Here is a 15,184-nt window from a genome sequence, read left to right on the forward strand (position 1 = left end):
GCACGAACCCGTGTCCCCTGCATCGGCAGGCAGACTCAACCACTGCGCCACCAGGGAAGGCCCTCATTGTAGTTTTGATTTGCATTTCTCCAATAATTAGTGATGTTGAGCAGCTTTTCATGTGCTTCTTGGCCATCTGTATGTCTTCTTTGTAGAAATGTCTGTTTAGGTCTTCTGCCCATTTTTGGATTGGGTTATTTGTTTCTTTAATATTGAGCTGCATGAACTGTTTATATACTGTTGGGATTAATCCTTTGTCTGTTGATTCGTTTGCAAATATTTTCTCCCATTCTGAGGGTTGTCTTTTCGTCTTGTTTATGGTTTCTTTTGCTGTGCAAAAGCTTTTAAGTTTCATTAGGTCCCATTTGTTTATTTTTGTTTTTATTTTCATTACTCCAGGAGGTGGATCAAAAAAGATCTTGTTGTGATTTATGTCAAAGAGTGTTCTTCCTATGTTTTCCTCACAGCAACTCTCTTTTGCTAACTGTTTGAATAGTGTATTTATTTTGATCCTTTTATATTCAACCTAATTGTGTTCTTACTTTTAAAGTGTTTTTGTACACAGGATATAGCTGGATCATGTTTTTGTATCCATTCTGCCAATTACTGCACTTTGGTGGGAATGTTTAGTCCACTTGCATTAAGGCTAAATACTGAAAATACAACATTTGAAATATCTGGGATGGTATTAATGAGTTCCTATTTAAGAGCAATAAAATCAGATCAAGTAGGAGAATGGCTATATTAAAAATAAGCAGGGCTTCCCTGGTGGTGCAGTGGTTGAGAGTCCGCCTGCCGATGCAGGGCACATGGGTTTGTGCCCCGGTCTGGGAAGATCCCACATGCCACAGAGCAGCTGGGCCTGTGAGCCATGGCCGCTGAGCCTGCACATCCGGAGCCTGTGCTCCGCAACGGGAGAGGCCACAACAGTGAGAGGCCCGTGTACCGCAAAAAAATAAAATAAACAATGTTATCAATGAATTTGAAAAAAGAAGAGCAATAGAGGAAATTAGTGAAATGAAAAGGTAGATCTTTTAAAAATATCAGCAAAATTCATGAATGTCTTGGTAAGATTGACAAAAATGAGACAAGACACAAATAACTAATAACATCAATGTAATAGGGGATTTCATTAGTAATCCTGCAATAGTTAAAAGGATAATAAAAAAGCAAATACTATGAAAAATTCAGGAAAATGAAGTCAATAACACAGAAGAAATAGACCCTTTTTCTCAAAAACCACAGGCTGCTAAAATGGAACAGATAGTGTGAATGTTCTATAATATTTAAAGAATGAAATTGGTAATTATAAAGCTCCCCCCAAATAGGTTTTCAGACCCAGATGGTTTCAGTGAAGAATACTACCAAAAATGTAAAGTAGAATTAATATCAAAATTACACAATCTCTTTCAGTGTATTGAAGAGAATGGAACACTTCCCTACTTATTTTATGAGGACAGTACCACCACAATATCAAATTAGACAAAGACAGTACAATAAAATACAATGAAATTTAGACAAATATCTCTCATTAAAGTAGATTTAAAATTCCTCAACAAAATAACATAAACTGAATCCAGTCAGGTATAAAAAGACTTATATACCATTACCAAGTGGGATTTATTTTAGATATGCAAGTCTCTTACTGTAATTGATATCAACAGGCTAAAGAAGAAAAATCATATGATCATATCAATTGTTGTGGAAAAAGCATTAGATAAAATCCAATACCCATTCATGTTAAAAACTCTCAACAAATCAGGAGAATGGAACAGCCTCAACTTATAAGAACTTACAACTGTATATATAGCTAACATCATGCTTTTGGTGACATACTGAATGCTTTCCCCCTAAAATCAGAATAAAAGGAAAGGATTTCCATCTCATTACTCTCATTAAACATAGTTCTGGAAGTTCTAGCTATTACAAAAAGGCAATAAAAAGATTGGAAAGAACGAGATAAAACTGTTCCTATTTGCAGATGAGATAATTACTTTCATAAAACATCCCAAAGAACCAACAACAAAAATATACAAAGAACTCTAAAAACTAAAAGTTCCTCAAGTTCATAAGATACAAAATCAACACACAAAAATCAACTGTTTGGACACTAACCGTGTATAAATACTTATACATTAAGTTAGGTAGTTAACACTAAAAATGTAAAATACTTATACACTAACAATGAACTTGAGCAAAGCAAAATTTAGAACATAATACTATTTACAATGTTTCCTCCAAATTGAAATACTTAGGTATATACTTAACAAAACATGTAAAGGATCTGTATGTTAGGAATTATAAAATTCTTCTGAATAAAATCAAATAAGACCTAAATAAATGGAGAGACATAACCTGTTCATGGATCAGAAGACTCAACATAGTAAAGATATCATTTGTCTCCAAATTGGTCCTAACTTGTAACCATTCCATACATATAAAACTGCTTCATTTGTTTTAAGTCTTGTGTCGAATTCCATAGTAGTAGTTACTATCATTTATTTAGCATTATCTTCTTTCCTACTGGTAAACATTTTTATTGGGATTTTGACACCTTCTTGTACACACATCTTTTCACATACACACAAGTATATCTCTACCAGAGATAATTAGAATTGGAATTGCTTGCCTAGAGAGTGTGTACGTTTGAAATTCTGATAGATCCTGCCAAATCATCCTCCAGAAAAGCATGTAAGAGTGCATATTTGTCCACACTATACTGAATTTTAATATTAAACCATTTTTACTTGTTGCCAAATGATGGATTTGAAACTGTATCTCATTCTTTTCATTTTCATTCCCCTAATTACTGTATGGTTAAGCGTCTTTCATGTTCAGTGGCCATACATGTTTCCTCTTCTCCGAAAAGGCTGTTGACTTTTTAGACCACTTTTTTTTCCTTTTGGATGTTTTGTCAGAATTCTTTATGTATTTTGAATTTTAATCCTTTATCTGTTATATATGCTGCAAATATTTTTCCCTCAGTCTGATACTTACCTTATAATTTGTGTACAGTGTATTTTGGCATACAGATTATTTTGCTTTTTTTGTTTCAATTTTATGTAGTTAACCTTGTCCTTCATTCTTTTATATATCCTTTGTTTTGTATTTTGCTGAATTATACCTTCTATCAGAAGATTATAATGATTTTTTCCTAAATATTTTTCAAATAACGTTATAGGCTTTTAAATAAAGTTTATATCTTTATTCTATCTGCAGTCGATATTTGTGGATTCTGGAAGGTATGCTCTATGGCAGAGACTGCTGGACTGAGACTACCTAGTATCCATTTTTTTCCTTCTGAATACACAGTATGCTGTTTATATTCTAGAAGAAAATGTGTTGGAGTAAAGATTTTCTAATCCAGTCTCTCTTGCAACAGGGAATGACAATGATAAATAAGTGGAAGTTGTTGGTTTGGGGTTTCTTTAAAGCTCCTTAAAGGGTGTTGACTTGTATATGCATCTTTTCCCCTTCCTCTTCTACTTCCTTCTTCCTGCCTTAAATGCCCATGTGATGGCTGCATCTCTCACAGCCATCTGGGACTATGAAGCACACTTGAGGATCAATGTTAGAGTTATGGCTAGTAGAGCAGAATGATAGCAGGAATGTGAGTCCTGGGTAGTTGTAAAGCCATCAAATCAGCCAAGGGCAACCTATCTCTGAACTCTTGAGAGAGAGTTATTTTATTTAAGCCACTTATTTTATAGTTTTGTTTTATACACATGAACAAATTCTACCTGATACAGATTTTGGCATTTGTAAATGGAATGCATCAAGTAACAGAACCTAAATATAGAATTGGCTCAATGGAAGAACTGTGGAGCTATATATTAATTTAGCAGGTTTGTAGACTGGAAAGCCCTGTAAAGCAGTGACAAAGCATTTGGTTAATCAGTTGCCTGTTTTTCCTTGGGAATTAGACCATGTGACAACTGAGACTGTATTATTAGATGGAATAGTAAGAAAAAGTTGTGGTTTGCATATGCCAGGATCTTTTTTGCCACTTTTAGCAAAGTCCTCGCCTGACATAGATGAACTCAAACTGGAGCTAGCCACTCTAGCATTTGTTAAGAGTGAAGCTCTGCTAAAGAAGGAACTCTTGATGAAGTTTATGATGTAAGTTGACAAGAGTCTTGGGATTTTAAATTTTGCAGGGTTGAAGAGACAACTGAGTTTGTACCACAAACTGAAAGTTTTAATATGGTGGCCACAAAAGAGCAGCCTTAGCAGGAGATAAGAGAAAGATTTAAAGTTTATTACTTCAGTGTACCTGACTTTACAATTAAGCTTTTTACAAAGTATAGCATTCATGTTTTTCCCTCAAAGTGTAGCAGGATTTTGTTGTTTTTGTTTAAAGTATTACTTTACTCTTGGGCATAGCAAGTTGAGTTTCAAACCAGACCTTAGCTTTAGCAAGAAGGAGACTCATATTCAAAAGTGAAGTTTGCTAAGGATGGTTCAATGTCTTAACTGAATATTTTAAGGATTAGAAAATACCTATGGGTTATTTTGTGTCCAGGCAAACACTTTAGGGGTTGAGTGGCTTTTTGTATTATTTTTGTTTGTTTGTTTGTTTGTTTTTGCGGTACACGGGCCTCTCACTGTTGTGGCCTCTCCCGTTGTAGAGCACAGGCTCCGGACGCGCAGGCTCAGTGGCCATGGCTCACGGGCCTAGCCGCTCCGGGGCCTGTGGGATCTTCCCGGACCGGGGCACGAACCCGTGTCCCCCGCATCGGCAGGCGGACTCTCAACCACTACACCACCAGGGAAGCCCAAGTGGTTTTTATATTCTCTTTTTTCTCTAAAATTTCAAACATATCTTGAAGCATGTCACATGGAAATATATAGTGACCATATGTGGGTTGTTGGTTCAAATCTAACCATCTTTTACCTTTTATTAAAGACTCTCTTCTACTGATCCCCCACTTCCCCACTCCCTACCCAATTTCCATATATTTCTAACCTTATAAAACTATACAAAAATGTAATGCTTAAAGGTACCTTGAGAAGTTATGTCACATAGCACTTTGACGCAGTCAGTCATGATTAATGATTGCCCAACACAAACTACCCTTCAATCCAGTGTTGCTTACCACTTTACAACCAATCCATGGGACTTGAAAATCACTGGTAATAATGAGCCAAAGGTGACTTCATAACACAAAATCTGGTAATTTCTTATGAAAAAAAGTTTAATATCAATTTTTTTCTTTTGAGTAAGTGGTTTTGAAACAGTTTATAGAAAACAATGAATCTCAGATTCTTTCTTTGCCTCGAAGACTAATAGGTATGCCTGAGAATAGAAGTACCACTATTATAAGCACTTTAACAACCAAAAAAGCCATTTATACAGAACTATTGACATTAGTTTGTGAAAGAGTTTAAGTGAGCTCTTCTGCCAGTTTAAATTCTTATCAGCCATGTGTTTGTGGGATTAGTATTAATCTGGGTATTCTTTTCAAAATATAGCCATATATCTAGAATGAGCATGTTATATTTGTACACTTAGATAATAGAAAATAAGATAATACCATGAATATGGTTTCAAAAGACACAAGTAAGTTATACAAACAGTTCCTCTAGGCTTACACTCCATCAAATATAATTTGGTACATATATTTTCCTTGTTACTTTTCCAAAATCATCTCACAGAATGTGCTATTGTACAGATTTGAATAATTAGGTCATTGGAAGCCTGAAGGGAGGCTGGATATTAGAGACAAGTTTATGTAGTGAAGAAGATTATCTTGCACTCTGGTACATTTAGGGAAAAACAAAGTCCCTCATTTTTCTTTTAATTCGGTAAAAGAAAACTTCAGTTTGTGTCACATGACTGCACTAAAGTGGATTCCAATGCTGTATTTACTCTTCCCCAGGGAGTCATACATAAAATGTTTTTTTGGTGCTTCTTTCCTAGTTTCACAATGTGAGCTAGTGAAGTGCATTTTAAAAATCAAAAACATCAGACTGCAAAGAATATGTGCTCTGAAACAAATGTGTGTAAGAAAACAATTTAAAACATTCTTTCTCTGCCATCTGAGTTGACTTCCTGTCAAAGCAGGAAATAGGTGACTTATCCTTAATGCCTTCCTATCTGAGGATGCCTACTGATATTTCAGAGCTTTCAAAAAAATCTTCATGTTCTAGACTTTACCCTAATTTCTCTTCTGTTTCCCATTATATTTCATAAAAACTCCTTTCCCTATGTTCAGTTCTCTTACATCCTACTATACAACAGTGAATGAGTGAATGTTAGTCTCTCCTGACATGATGCATCGTGTATCAGGATGCATTCAATAACAAGAACAGACAATCCAACTTAAATAATAATCTCTCATAGCCAGAGGTTCAGAGTCAGGAAGAGTCCAGGGTGTGCTCAATGTTGTCATCAAGGATCCAGATTCTAACTCTCTTTTGGTTTTGTTACCTTATGAGTAGCATTTGTAGTGGAGTAGTATTGTGTCAACTTAGCTAAGCTGGAATTACGTGCCCTAGAATTTCCTTTCCTGCATAGTTGTGAGTTAGCAAGAGTCGCAAGTCATTTTGTGTGAGATAGATTTGGAAGGCGGGAATAAAATAGCAGCCAAAGTACTTTTTTTTTTTTCAAAGTACTTTTATGTTTGGAAGATTGATGCAGGGGTACCAGCTGTTGTGGCAGTTCATACATGTTGTTGCAGTTCATACATGTTGTTGCTTATCTACTGACTAATCATTTTGACAGGGGGCAGGAGTGGGCCTTCAGCTGTTTCTCCTCCCCCTGGATCCTCAAAGTTCTGTGACCACTGGGCAAGATGAGTATTTAGTTACTTGATGAAGGGTACCAATTTCTTTTGCATTATACCCCACATCATTGAAATTGGAAGCAGTCGAGAGACCAACATGAGATTTGGTCCATCTTCATGGGTTCCAGCTTCCCCTTGCTCTCTCTCACTTCACATTCATCCCCTTCTCAGCTGCCTTCCCTGCAGATTACAAGTTCCAGCACCAAATGTAAAATCAACAGACTTAAAGAGACTGTTTAATAAGGTTCCACAATTGCAAATGTATAAGGTCAAAAATAAATAAATAAATAAATAAATAAATAAATAAATAAATAAATAAATATATATATATATATATATATATATATATATATATATATAGTTGAGATGCACCCATGGGCCTACAAGGCCTGTACTTGCCCAGCTTCAAGATCGAAGAAAGAGCCCAGAATCAGCAACAGAGACATCAATGGTTTAATGGATGGGGGAGCTTACACATCTGAAGCAAGGTCCCGGAGCGACACCCTACCCTGTGCGTCAGAAGGCAGGCAGGACAAGGCGGTAGCCTTCACTCCTGGAGGCAATAGGGAGACTACCAGGTATAGGGGGAATTAACATCAGATTGGCTCATCGGTTTCAGCTCTCTTAGCTCCTCTTAGCCCTTTGGACTAAGTACCTTCCTGGGGCAGAGGTCTTCCCTTTGTTGAACTATCAAAGGGGAACCATTCTGATGTAAAGATCAGAACAATCACTAGCTGGGGTTGGGGTGGGGTGGGGCAAGCATATAGGTATTTATTGATTAGGCACTATGATTAAGGGGGAAGGTCAGTTATGTGAGTAGGGTGTCGGTGAAACAGGGAATGGTAGAGTGCAGGATGTACAGACAGCAAGGGAACAGACATCTTGGGTGCCTTGATCTTATATATATATATATATATATATATATATATATATATATATATATATATACATAAATATATATATAAAATTTACTGGTGGTGGTTCAGTTTCTATGATCAAACCCTGACTAATACAGCATTGCTGTAATAGTAAGATCATTGTAATTATATGTACAAGTGAAACAAGAATGGATGTGGCACAAGATTTCATAAACTGGAAAATATGAGTCTAAGATATTGATAAAGATAAATTTTTTTTAAAGATACAATAAACATTTAGTTGTTATTGCAAGGGCCTAAAGGATACTGGTATGAACTAAAAATGATTGAAGTAAAAATCGTAGGATTTGATAGTGAAAGAGTAGGTACAATGGCAGAGAAGCAGTGTAGTGTAGAGGCTAACTCATAGGCTCTTGCATCAGATTTCTTGGTCCAAACTCTGGCTCCAATCCTTACTGGCTATGTTACATTGGACATATAATTTAACCCCTCTGAGCCTTATTTTTCTCATTTTTTAATATGCAGGATAATGATAGTAGCTCCTAATTGGATTGTTGCAGAGATAATATGCATGATGCAGAGAAAGCATTCAATAGATGCTAGCTATAATAATTGTAATGATGATAATAACCATAATAGTATTTATCCACTATTATGTTAGCTTGACCAAGGCTAAATAGTGTGTGAGGAAGGGGAGCTTCCTAGTATTATTAAAAATTAAATTTAAGAAAAAATAAAACCCACAGTTTCACTAGGAAGTGAGCAATAAGAATATAAATTAATGACTGTGCTTTAAAAAATACTCATTATTTTATTTTAGGCTGGATGAACACCTTATTTTCTTCCTGAGCAATGACCTGATGTAAATCACATATGCCTCAGCATATAGGCAAAATTGGTATGACATTATGTGCACAGAGAAATTCATCTTTGGCATCATTGAAAATAATTAATTGACTTCATTGTAATGTCATTTAAAATTTTCTACAGAAAATGCACTTCCTTATTGCCTGAATTGGAGATGGACTATTCCCACAATACTACCTTGGTGTGCTCCTGCTATCGTAAAGGAGCTTAGTCTTGTGGGGGTGTAAAACGTGTGCATGAAAAGTTACAAAGCATTACAAGATAATCTATTATTCAATGCCAACTAAAAAATAAAAACTGCTTTTAATCTAGGGCTTAAAAAATGAAGAGCCTATTGTGAACTTAAGTTGTTAGGGAAGGATATTTAATGTAGATGGAATTGCAGTGAGTGTTAAAGGATAAGTTGGATGTGGATAGGTCAAGGGCTTATATAAAAAAAGTTTTGGAAATTGAATGAAAGTTTCACATAACTGGAAAATACATTGTTTAATGTTGAACACAGGGAAGATAAAGTTTCAGTTTTATGACCTACATTTTCCTGGAATATAAAGCATTTCAAAATAGACAGTAGCTTTTCAAATTTTAGAGAGACAAGAAATAAACTGTGTAAAATGCTAAAGAAAGGAGCAACAAACTTGATGTTAGCAGATTTTGGCTCAACACCAGGTTCTGGCACTTGGCTACCAATAATATTAAGGGAAGTCATTTAGCATTTCAAAGCCTCTGTTTATTCAACTGTGAAGAAAAGGGATAACAATGGCTTCCTCACAAGGTTGCTGAGAGGATCATATGAGCAAATGTATGTAAACTGTAAACGACAAGCCCTGTAATTATGCTAACTGCAAAGTTAAATTAATATTGTCTACCTATTTCCCCCCCCACAAGTTGTTGTGCTGAGACAAGCTTCTACAGTTAGACTTTCCTGTGCAAGTGGCACAAACAAATAAATCTAAGATGTAATTCTATTAAACTGGAAGCACAAACACAAGAAAGGTGCTTTATCTAAATATAAAACAAGTAAAACTAAACTTGAACATTTGTTTTTAAAAAGATGATGGGTTTGTGTTAAGGCTTTCTCACATGCTTTCCTAAATTGCCCTTGAGATCAATACAAGATACTTGGCAGGGATTAGAAATATGGAATATTTTCATGAAGATAGGTTTCCCTGTGGAAACCAGTTGGACCTTAAGAGTTCTGAATTGCAACCTTGGTCTTATTAGCACTATGCTGCAACCAGCTGAGGAAAAATGGAAATTGTCAGAAAGAATATAGGACAAACATACTGGATACCTATGGGATGGAAAAAGATAGCTCTTTATAGACTGAATCCCACTGTAGGAACTTTGAAGCTGGTGTCTTCCGTCTGAGTTGTAACTAGAGGGAATAAGTATCTGATACTCTTTTCTAGGCTTCTGGAAATAACAGTCTGTTCCTTAAGTATACTTCAATTTCAGTCAAGAAAACTGCTCTGCCACTGCTGTGAGGAGGAAGGCACCTGGCACATAAAATGAGCCCCTTTTGAGTCTTTAATTGTTAAATGAATGTACAATGAATAAATGATGTAATTGGGGGATACTGGGTATAAATAAATGAGTTTGGCTAGAGGGATGGAGAAAGGATTGCTGTGCTTTAGAGAGAGGGCATTGGTGTGTTGCTTCTTCCCTTTCTTGAATTAATCCTCAATTTTTCTTTTAATATCTTCTTTGAATTATGGGCTATTTAGTAGTCTGTGGCTTAATATCTAAATATTTGGGGATTTTCCAGATAAGTTTTTGTTATGCATTAGTTTGGATAGTTTCTATTGCATTATAGTCATGTTTCTTCTGTTACATATAATCTGTTATTAAGCTTACCCAGATATTTTTTCCAGTCAAATATTGAATATTTTAGCCCTGGAAGTTCTATTTGGTCCTTTTTATAGTTTTAATTTCTCCATTGAGATTCCCTATTTGTGGTCTCATTATGTTTAAGTTTTTCTTTAAACCTTCAAACAAGTTCATCTTAGCTATTTTAAACTCCTTATCTGCTAATTCCATCATCTCTGTCATTTCTGGGTCACTTCCTTTTTAATAATTTTCTTGTTATAGGTCACATTTTTTCTGCTTCTTTGCTTATCAAATACTTTTTTTTGTATGTTGAACATTATGGCTGTTACATAGTTGAATGTTGAATGTCTGGATTTTATTATCTTCATTAACAGAATGTTAAGTTTGTTTTAGCAGAAAGTTAACTTATTTGCAGATTGGCTTTACCCTTCTTAGGCTTGTTTTTTAAGCTTTGTTAGGGTGAGCCAAGGGTAGCATTCACTCTAGAACTAGATTAGCTGTATTCATAAAGTGTAGCCTGTTGAGGTCTCTACTGAACTCCCAGGGTGTTCAAAAATGTCTCTCCATTCTTAATGGTCAACAATCACACATTTTCCAACCCTGTGGGATCTCTGGTAATTGCTCACATCATAGCTCCCTGGTAGTTATATTGTTTTCAAATAGTTGCTCTTTCCTCAGTTGGTGCTCTTGTTCAGCCTGGAGGCTGAACTGTGTTCTTTCAAAATACACAATTTAGTATTGGTCAAAGTGAAAAGTAAAAAAAAAAAAAAAAAAAGGCCAAAGAATCAAGGGGTCTTGAATCAGAGCTCTTTCTGTATATGGCTCTCCTGTCTCTGATACACTGACCTGGAAATTCCAGTCACTGCAGTAGTCCAGAGTTCCAATCTATGTCTCCTCAGATCTCTAAGGTAACAGTGCCCTTTTGGGACTTCCCTTTCCTGTGCTATCATCTAGAGAGTGCTTAAAAATAGACAGCTGGAGAGATCATGGAATTTACCTTGTTTGATTCCTTTCTTTCAGGGATCACTGTCCTTTGCCTCTTGTTGTCCAAAGTCTGAAAAAGTTATTTCATATATTTCTTTCTGTTTTATAGTTGTTTTAGGGTAAAAAGTATTTCCAAACTAGATACTCTATCATAGCCAGAAATGGAAGTTTGAAACGCTCCTCAAAATAAATGTTTTAAGCTCAGTATTAATGTGACAATTTAAATCAGTGAGGAAAATATAGATCACACAATAAGCAATGTTGAGACAACTGGGTTGCTATCTGGAAAAAAGTTAAATTGTATCTCTACTTCAAATCTTACACCAAAATAAATTCCAGATGGATCAAAATTGAAATGTAAATAAAGAAATTTTTTATATTTGCAAAAATGGAAGAATTAAAAATACCTCATGTTGGGAAGTGCTTTTCTTCTAGAAAATATTTTACTATGGAAAATTTGAATATACACAAAAGTAGGGAGAATAGTATAATGAACCACTGTGTACCCATATCCCAGCTTCAACAATTTGCCACCCATGGCCAATTTTGTTTCAGCTATATCCATCACTTCCAATCCCCACCATGTCCCCTACCACACACAGAAGAGATTATATTGAAGCAAATTTAGATACCACATAATTTTATCCATAAATATTTTAGTGTATATATGTAAAAGATAAGGCCTCATTAAAAATATAAAAATGGCAACTTTATCATATCTAAAAAATTATATATTTCTCATTATTTTAAAAAAAATTCATTGTCTAATTTTTTTTCTTTTTATTATTTCTTCAAATCAGGATCCAAACAATGTTGTTTGCTTTACATGTCTCTAGTTCTCCCCTCCCTATGTTTTCTCTTGGAACTAATTTGTTGAAGCAACCAGATAATTTGCCCTAAAGCATTTCCCCTCATTCTAGATTTTACCAATTGTTTTCCTATGATGTTATTTAACTGGTGCTTCTGTCCTTTATATTTCTTGTAAATGGGTGGTTAGTTCTTAATCAGATTCAGGTTCAAATTTCTGTCAGGAAGAGGTTATAGATGGTGCAGACTTCATCAGGATGAAAAGAATGCCTTGGGAAGTTAAGACTGATTTATGGGTTGAAGTGTTGGTTTGATCCACCCAATATGAAGTCCCTCATGAGCTTCACCCACTGTTATTAAAAGCCATTATCATAATTGTTTAGATTTATTATTTCATTACAGGTTAAAAATGGTGATATTCTAATTCTATTATTTCTTCATTTATTAGCTATAAAACTTTTATGATGAAAAGTTTCCCTCATCAACTAGAGTTGATGGTACTGCTTGTATTGTAGATGTGGAATAAATACTTGATTTTTCCACCTTTGTCAGGAGTCAGAATAAGATTGGTTCCCTAGCATCCTCCAAAGGTGATCAATGAGATTGTTACACTATCATGGACTCATACATTTTAACACATTTGATGTGCTTCAATCATTGCAGTCATTTTTCTTTTTAATGCTCAAAATATACCATATTTATCCAGTTAGAGCCTCTTTCAAGCTGGAGAGGGCTCCTAAATCATGTTGACATCACACCAATAGTGGTTAATAGTTTCCTTGCTTACCTATTATGAGAAAATATTTTAAACTCATACATTTCCTACAGCAGACCTCAGATTAGCCATTTTCCAAGGACAATGCTTCCTTTAAGTGAAAAATGGTATTTAGAGACCACAGTCTATGAGATTATTGATGCTGAGGTGGTTAATGTTGATGTTTTTGCCTCAGTGGAGAGAGTTAAGAAATGTGCATCATTGAAGACAAAATATGTTATTACAAACATATAGATATACTGATAACTGTAAATCAAATTTAAGATCACAATTTTCTTTTTTTAACTGAACTTCTTCAACTATTTTTATGAATCTTTTTTCCCTCAAGCTGAAAACACTAACCCTAAATAATTACTTATTTGTTTTAACCTTCAAATGTTATCTAATACTTTCAGAATGACAGTGTCAACATTATTACTTGTAATATGATTGCTTTAAAAATTAAGATTTATTTTTAGTTATTTTTTTGTCAATATATATCCTACAGTTATACAGTTCAAATGATATATTACAAAATTACTCAGGATATTTCCTTTCAGTGTACTTAAATCACCAACTCTACACAGTCCAGTTCATTTTTATTTCAATTAAAGAAATACCAAGCTTTATTTAGACTCTGTGTTTTTCTAAAATTTTGATTACATTTTGCTTTTTAGTTATGCAAAATATATTCCAGTGTCCCCATATCAAATTTACAACACTGGGTAAATTCAGAGAATTCTAGCATCCATCCTTGTCTCTACCCTATCATATCACTCCCCCCTCCTCTGTCTAATACATATATTCATTTTTTTGTTTAGCCTTACATTAAAAAATATTGCTTTTTAATATATGTATATGAATCCATACCTTCCTTTTACTTGAAATATAGTAGCATATCATACACAATTTTCTCTACCTTGCTGTTTTCACTTAATAATATTTCCTAGAAATCACTGCATAGCAATATATAGAGACAACTCTCATTCATTCTTTTAAATGAGGTATAATTGACATATAACATTATATTAGTTTCAGGTATAAAACAATGCTTTGATATTTGCATATATTGTGAAATCATCACCACAATAAATCTAGTTAACATCCATCACCATATATAGTTACAAGTTTTTTTTTTTCTTGTGATGAAAACATTTAAGATTCACTCTTCTGGAAATTTTCAAATATGCAAGAGAGTATTATTATCTATAGTCACCATGCTGTACATTACATTCCTAAGAGTTATCTATTTTATAACTAGAAGTTTGTACATTTTGACCTCCTTAACACATTTTCCCCGCCCCCACCCCCACTTCTGGTAACCAGCGATCTTTTCTCTGTATTTATGAACTTGTTTTTGTGTTTAAAATAAAACACATATTAGTGAGATTATACATTATTTGTTTCTGTCTGACTTATTTCACTAAACATCATACCCTCAAGTTCCATCCATGTTGTCACAAATGGTGAGATTTTGTTCTTGTTTTTATGTCTGAATAATATTCCGTTTTGTGTGTGTGTGTGTGTTATAAACTTTTTTATTCATTCATCCATGGATGGACACTTAGGTCATTTCCATTTCTTGGCTATTGTAAATAATGCTGCTGCAATGAAAATGGGAGTACCTATATCTTTTTGAGTTAATGTGAACCTCCATACTATTTTCCATAGTGGCTGGACCAATTTATATTCCTAACAACAGTGCAGAAGTGTTTCCTTTTCTCCATATCCTTGACAACACTTGTTATTACTTGTCTTTTCGATAAGAACCATTCTAACTGGTGTGAAGTGATATCTCATTGTGATTTTGGTTTGCATTTTCCTGAGGAGTAAAAATGTTGAACTTGTTTTCATGTACCTGTTGGCCATCTGTATGTCTTCTTTGGAAAAATGGCTATTCAGACCTTCTGCCCATTTTTTAATCAGAATTTTTTTGGCTGTTGAGTTGTATGAGTTCTTTATGTATTTTGGATACAAAGCCATTATCAGATACATGATTTGCAAATATTTCCTCCCTTGCAGTAGATTGCATTTTTATTTTTTTCACATTTTCCTTTGCTTTGCACAGGCAATTTAGTTTGATGTAGTCCCACTTGTTTATTTTTCTTCTGTTGCCTTTGCTTTTGGTGTCAGATCCAAAAATATCATCAGCAAGATCAATGTCAAGGAGCTTACTGCCTATGTTTTCTTCTAAGAGTTTTATGGTTTCACATCTTACATTTAAGTTTTTAATCCATTTTTAGTTATATTTTGTGTATGGTGTAAGATGGTGATTCAGTTTT

This window comes from Delphinus delphis, chromosome X (assembly GCF_949987515.2).
Source record: "Delphinus delphis chromosome X, mDelDel1.2, whole genome shotgun sequence".
Taxonomy (NCBI): domain Eukaryota; kingdom Metazoa; phylum Chordata; class Mammalia; order Artiodactyla; family Delphinidae; genus Delphinus; species Delphinus delphis.